The 6598-nt window shown below is 47.1% G+C and overlaps 1 protein-coding gene across 4 annotated transcripts in view; it reads right to left on the reverse strand.

Moving 5' to 3' along the window:
• Nucleotides 1–6598, reverse strand: part of RNF216 (ring finger protein 216) — a 169118-nt gene that overhangs the window by 50019 nt on the left and 112501 nt on the right. The window lies entirely within an intron of this gene.

Consider the following 6598-nt stretch of genomic DNA (forward strand, 5'->3'; position numbering starts at 1 on the left):
TCCAATACCAGTGGCTCTGTGAGGCCCTTCCCGTGCCCTGGACTCCAGAAGCAGCTGGCTCACACTTCTGGGACAGCACCCTTCCTAGAGTCTTGCAATGATCTGATTGCACCACACTAATCCGGAAGCCAAGCTCTTCTTTTGGCAAAGAATGCCCTGGTGATCATTCCGGATGGGACAGAGCATCCAAAGACATTTCCTGAGAGCCTGTTTGGCTGGTTCGTGGGTGCACTGTGGAACCAGCAGGCAGAATCTTGAACCTCAAGGGGCTTCTACTCAGCCACACTGGGGTCTCAATTATCTGACCAGACCAGGGGCTAAATGGAGGAAAAACTACAGAGGCAGAAGCTGGCAGGACAAAGCACATTCTTCTCCCCCCAAGGCCCCAGCCCACTCCTGGGGCTTTTGCATTTTACGGGAGGAAGAGAAACATCTTAGTATACCAATCCCCTACCCAAAAGAACGTGATGTCCTCCCTCTCAGGTCTTTATAATTATGCAAAAAACAATGATGATTTTATGAAATACAGATTAATTCATGAGCGTTTAAGTCTCACAGACGCAGGCTATGTCTTTTTCATCTGTCCCTTTCTTGGGTCCGTAACTCCACTCCATCTACTACATTAAATGGCAAAGAGCAGTTGCTACCAAGTAGCTAATGACCAGATTGCTGCAGACGGCACTGAGAGTGTGCTGCACGTATTTCACTATACAGCTTCTCTGTTAATTTTCTCCTAGAGCTGCAGTTATCTGTGAAATCGGTATCTCTTTTCATTTACAGGAGGAGCTTCACAAACTGCAGCCCCTGCAAAAGGGTGCCCCAAGAACCCCACTTTCAGAGGAGTCGGCAGTGACGACCTGCGTGCCCCAGCTTTGTCCTTCTCGCCACTCGCCCCCCCCCCCCCAAGCTACTACCCCAGGACAGAGCCCAGCGTCCTCCACCTTCTCTCCAGTCTCTTCTGGCCCCACTCCATGGAACAAAGACAGTCCTCCCTGCCTGGATCCCAATTTCTTGAAGGACAAACACAATCTTCACATTAATTCTTTTAATGACGTCTTGGAATAAGCCCATTACATCTCATCTCTCCAAGCTCTCCTTCCAGATGTCCCTGTCTTTCCCTCAAAGTAAATAATTTCTCTGAGGCAGGAGAACTTTGTATTTCTATACGCAGAATTTAGATCTGGGCCTGGCCAGGCCAGCGTTCAGGAAACCCGGCTACCCCCTCGTTGTTAGCCGCTGCTGAGTCGATTCTGACTCACGGATGCCCCATGTGTGCACAGAACTGCTCCACAGGGTTTTCGAGGCCGTGACCTTTCAGAAGGAGACTGCCAGGCCTATCTTTTGAGGCACCTCTGGGTGGGCTGAACCACCAAACTCCATGCTAGCAGTCCAGGCATACCTGTTTGCAGTACCCAGGGACTCCTCCACACACCTTAGCACTAAGGAAAAGCACTTCTTTGGGGACGATTTGATACTCTTATTTTTTGTTGGTCATACATACATACACTAAATAATAATAAAAAACCCACTGCTGTCGAATCTATTCCAACTCATAGCGACCCTATAGGGCAGAGTAGCACTGCCCCATAAGGTTTCCAACGAGAGGCTGGTGGATTTCAACTGGCAACCTTTTGGTTAGCAGACAAATGCTTAACCACTGCGTCACCAGGGCCCCACACTGAACAGGGATTTAAAAAACTGTGTGCACTAGACACGTCCCCTGCTGTTTCTCAGCACAGAAGCAGACCCTGGAAAGAGAAATCTCTTCCTCCAGCAGATGAGAAAGAAACCAGCACTTCTTTCCCCTCAGATCAACCAGGATTAGGTGACAAATTGGAATGGGTGGCATCAAATCTGGTTTCTGTGCTAATGCTGCCCCCTAGGGGCAGAGAGCGACAGAGGCACCAAGACAGTTGCTGACCTTCCCTGGCCTGTCCCAGGGAGAGAGCTGAATATTGAGGAATACTGATGGGAAAAGCCAGTCACATCCTGCCACAGCACCTGTTCGTTATTACACTGAGAACCAGGGCTTCCAAGATCAAGTGGGATGGCAATTCTTTCTGGAATAAAAGTTCACTTTTACCTGTATCAGAATAACTACAAATAATATCAATTCCTCCAGAGTAGTGAAACACTGATGATGGCTTCTTCTGAAAGCCCCTTTAGCAGGATCACTGTGACTATGTCAGAGACAGCCAGGGCCATGCTGAGAGGTGGACATGCATACAGGAATCTGTACAAACACCTGAGTTCCTGCTGTGTACTCCTAACCATCTGGACATTGGGCAATAAGGCAGTGAGCAAACAAAAACTCCTATTTGCAGGAAAGTTAAATAGAGGGGGAAATGGGGGAAAGAAGAAACATTAAATATGTAAAATACATAGTAAGACACATGATTACAAGTGCTAAGAAGAAAAATTAAGGAAGTGCTTGGGTGGAGAGAGGGAAATGGCTCACAATTACAAACTGGGTGGTCAGAGAAGGCCTGAGAAGGCATATTTAAGCAAAGACTCAAGAAAGGTGAGGCAGTAAGCCTTGTGATGAGGGGAGGGAAGAAATCCAGGCAAAGGCCCTGAGGCGGCAGGTGGTGGTGGGGAGGGTTAGGGTTAGGGAAGTTGAGTAAGAGCCAAAAGAAGTAGGGGTGGGGTCCTAGAGGGCCTGGGAGGTCAAGATAAGGGCTTTGACACAGGCTCCACGTAAACAGATAACAGACGTTAAAGAGGAATCTCTCCATAAAGGCTCTGAAGGAAGTAACCCCTCTGCCGGCACATTTGTCTTCCAACCCACGCCCCACAGGGCCCTGGGTCCCTCCTGCCTCCATGGGGTGTTCAGGTGCTTCTCACTGCCTAAGAGCGCAGGAGGGCAGTGTCCTTGTGACCAGACCTCACCTGATTCTACCACTCCCAGCAGATGCTCAATAAAAGTGAGGCACCAAAGTCACTTACAGCCATAATTTTTAAACCATGAACCTCAATTCATTGGTGGGTTGTGAAATCAATTTTGTAGATTATGTCCAGTGGGGTTTTTTTTTTTAATGGAACAGAAAATACTAGAATGTATTCTATGTAGTATTTCTTTTGTAAAACTATTGTTTTGATTATACACAGACACATATGTATGTTTTTGTTTTGGTCTCATCGGGAGCTATTTGGTTGATGCCAACTCATAGCGACCCCATGTCATAGAGTTCCCTAGGCTGTTATCTCTATGGAAGTCGACTGCCATGTCCTTCTCCCTCAGAGCCCGATGGGTGAGTTTGAACTGTCAACCTTTTGGTTAGCAGCTGAGTGCTTAACGGTTGCATCGCCAGGGTTCTTCATGCATTGGCTTTAGGGAAAAATGTATTTCTTACTATAGGTCACAGTCAAAAAAGCTTTGGAGCCATCGCCTTTGGATTTATTCATTCATAACTGAAAAGGTTTCTGTGAAAGTGTGAGAACTGCTCTTGAAGTAGGAACTCCCAGGGATTCCTGTGAGAACTGAAAACGGCCACATCTCTGGTTACGCCGGCAGTGCTGTTTCCAGTGAGGAAAAATGCCCGAGGATTGCGCAGGTAGGCCTTCAGGAGGCCCAGTGAAACAGCAATGTATTAGGAAGTGGTAGATCTAGTAACAGAATATTTCAAACTGTTAAAAATAAACACGGCTGTAACTTGGGCAAAATCCAGCCCAAGCAGACCTTGGCGCCTCTGTTCTGCATGGCAACCCCGCGGCTTCTTGGAGCTGCACTGGCAGTCTCAGCCTGGCAGCACACTTGGCTTCTCCCTCCACTGTCACCATGCCACCACACCCTCAAAGAGAGGTTCCAGATCTCAGGAAAGAAGACATGTCTCCTACAACATGCTTATGTCCTCCATCTACAGTTCCTATGTTAGCTGATGAGGGCTGACTAAAGGCGCACCACAGCCCTGAATTTGGAGAGAAGTCACCTCCTCCTCCAGAGTTAAAACCAGTAACTCCACATACTTACTGGGGGGTGATGAACAAGTACAGAAGTGCTCAGGGAGCAAGACCTCAAAGTCACATGGGAGGTGTGGCTGCTGCCTCCTCCCCACCCTACACAAAAGTGTGACCTGGTTATGTGAGGTGGCCAGAAAGCAAGAGGGAGCCAGGCCTGGCCAGCTCACGTATCACAGTGCTTGTCCCAGCTCCAATCCTAGAGCTGTGACAACCGGCCATAAGGTGACTAGATTCCAACCCCGGCCTTAGGATGACAGCTCAGCCTACCTCTCGGAAGTGATGAGGGCCAACCAGAGTGCCAACCTGGCTGTTCTGTGACTGAAGGAGTGTGCCCGTTTCTCTCTTGTGGTGTCTATCTCCCTCTTGCGGGTTGTTAGGGCCAGCCCAGCCCGAGCTTAGTCCTAGGTGCTCTGACAAAATATAGTCTCTGGACTAGTCAAGTGTCAGACCAAACCCGTGACCCCAGCATGCAATCACGCAAGTACATAAGAATCATGACTGCTTATAAAAGATGCCACCGATTCCAACGCTGTGGTCAGGTGGCCCCAGAACCGGCATACAGAAGGCCTCTCGGAACACTGCTGCAGATGGCTCACTGGTGACACTCTGAGAAACCTTGTCCAGAGGACTGCTTCCCTGGGAGGTCCTGGCCTTAGCAGAGACTGGCTTGCCTCTGGAACCCTCACAGCTATCCCCTCAGTGGTCTGATTTCCTACTAAGGGAAGAGCAGATCAATGTTCACTAATCTCCCTCCCCCAGGAAACTGCCTGGTTTCCTTTTATGCATTCCTGAGTAGACAGACCATTCTTCTTTCCCAAAGTCTGAAAGAAGGTCTTCGGGACGCACTGCCTGCTTTGACTTTGGCCAAGGTCTGATGACGCTCCACAAGCTAGAAAAGCAGCAAGCCAGGCACTGCCACCTGCCCTGAGACACCTGTAAGGTGAAGGCAATCGCAGCAGTTCCTCCACCTGCACCTCTGGCCACAGGTTGGGAGGTTTATATAGCTGGGCCTAAAATAGATTGGCCCTGGAGATGGGAAGGTGCCACTTAGCGCTGCGCACAGGGTAGGGAGAGGCAAGGAGACATCATAACGGGCTCAGCAGAAGGCTGGTTCTAAGGTGTAAGTGTAGGTTCAGGTTCAGCAAGAGAATTCAGCTTCAATATTTTAGGGCATTTTGTAAAGCTGGCAGTGCTAACTCATGTACCCAGGGCCAAAAAGAGTCTATGTAGTCTCACTTGAGGTTTACAACACCCCTCCACGCACAGCAGATAGGACTTCCCATGAAGGTTTGTTACCTAGTCTTTTCCTTACAGGCAGAAGTTTCCAGAGAGGTAAACACCCTTAGGCTAACATCTCCCTATAATTACTGAGGCATCCTACTTGCTTTTCGCTCTGGTCATGTCTTGTAAAATCTGATACAGAATTTCTGTCATTTTTGCAGTCCTAGAGGAGATATGAGCAGTCTCTGGTAGTGCAGTGGTTAAGCACTCAGCTACTTAACCAAAAGGTCAATGGTTAGAACCAACCAGCTGCTCTGAAATACGTGGCAGTCTGCTTCCAAAGATTACAGCCTCGGAAACCGTACGAAGCAGTTCTCTTCTGTCCTATAGGGTCACTATGAGTCAGAATCGACTAGAAAGCAACTTGTTTTAGAGTGATATGAATCCAAAGTCCTGCCTGGTGCTGGGCTTCCTGAAACCAAGAGAGATACAAGTAACTGGCTCAGCTCTGAGCTCCACTCATTCAATCACCAGGTAACACTCAGATGAAGCCTTGTTCAAATTTTGTTAATTATCGGTGGGTTGGAATTGCAACACTCGTGATAAAATCACAAGTTAGCAGCAGCTTCCTGGAGCCACAAATGTCAGCTGGAACTTACAAAGAAAGGAATTCTTAGATGGACATCCAAACGGAATGTATCGCCACTACCTTTCTGGTATTGCTGGATTTAACCGTTTGGTGATCCAATCATTTTCTACTTTTAATTTTTTGTCGATACCATGTGTTTTTACTAACGGAAATTAGTGAAATTTAATGCTGATTAAAGGACCAATTCGGAATCTTTGTTATGATTTACAGATTTTGACACCCATGATCTGGGATTCCATATGTCCCAGCCGACGCTGGATGTAGTAAATCTTACCCACGAGTCAAGGGAAACCCTGGTGGCATAGTGGTTAAGTGCTACGGCTGCCAATCAAGAGGTCAGCAGTTGAAATCTGCCAGGTGCTCCCTGGAAACTCTATGGGGCAGTTCTACTCTGTCCTATAGGGTCACTATGAGTCGGAATCGACTCGATGACAGTTTTTTTTTTGTTTGTTTGTTTGTTTTATATGAGTCAATGATCAAATCATTAAAAAAAAAAAAATTAAATTTTATTTCTTGAAAATTTGTAAGATGGGTAAAAAAACATGAAGACACCTGGCAATGACTGCACATACATTTTACTCTAGCCTCCTTCTTCTTAGCCTTTTTATTATTTGCCATGAAAACTTTTCAAAATATGGTACAATGCATTCTTCCTAACTGCAAAGGCAGTACTTACAGCCCAAATAAATAATGCCAAGGGATTTTTTTTATCTCAGGAAAATTACAACTACAATGCATTCTTCATGACTGCAAAAGCAGTACTTTTAC

Source organism: Loxodonta africana, chromosome 12 (assembly GCF_030014295.1).
Source record: "Loxodonta africana isolate mLoxAfr1 chromosome 12, mLoxAfr1.hap2, whole genome shotgun sequence".
NCBI lineage: Eukaryota > Metazoa > Chordata > Mammalia > Proboscidea > Elephantidae > Loxodonta > Loxodonta africana.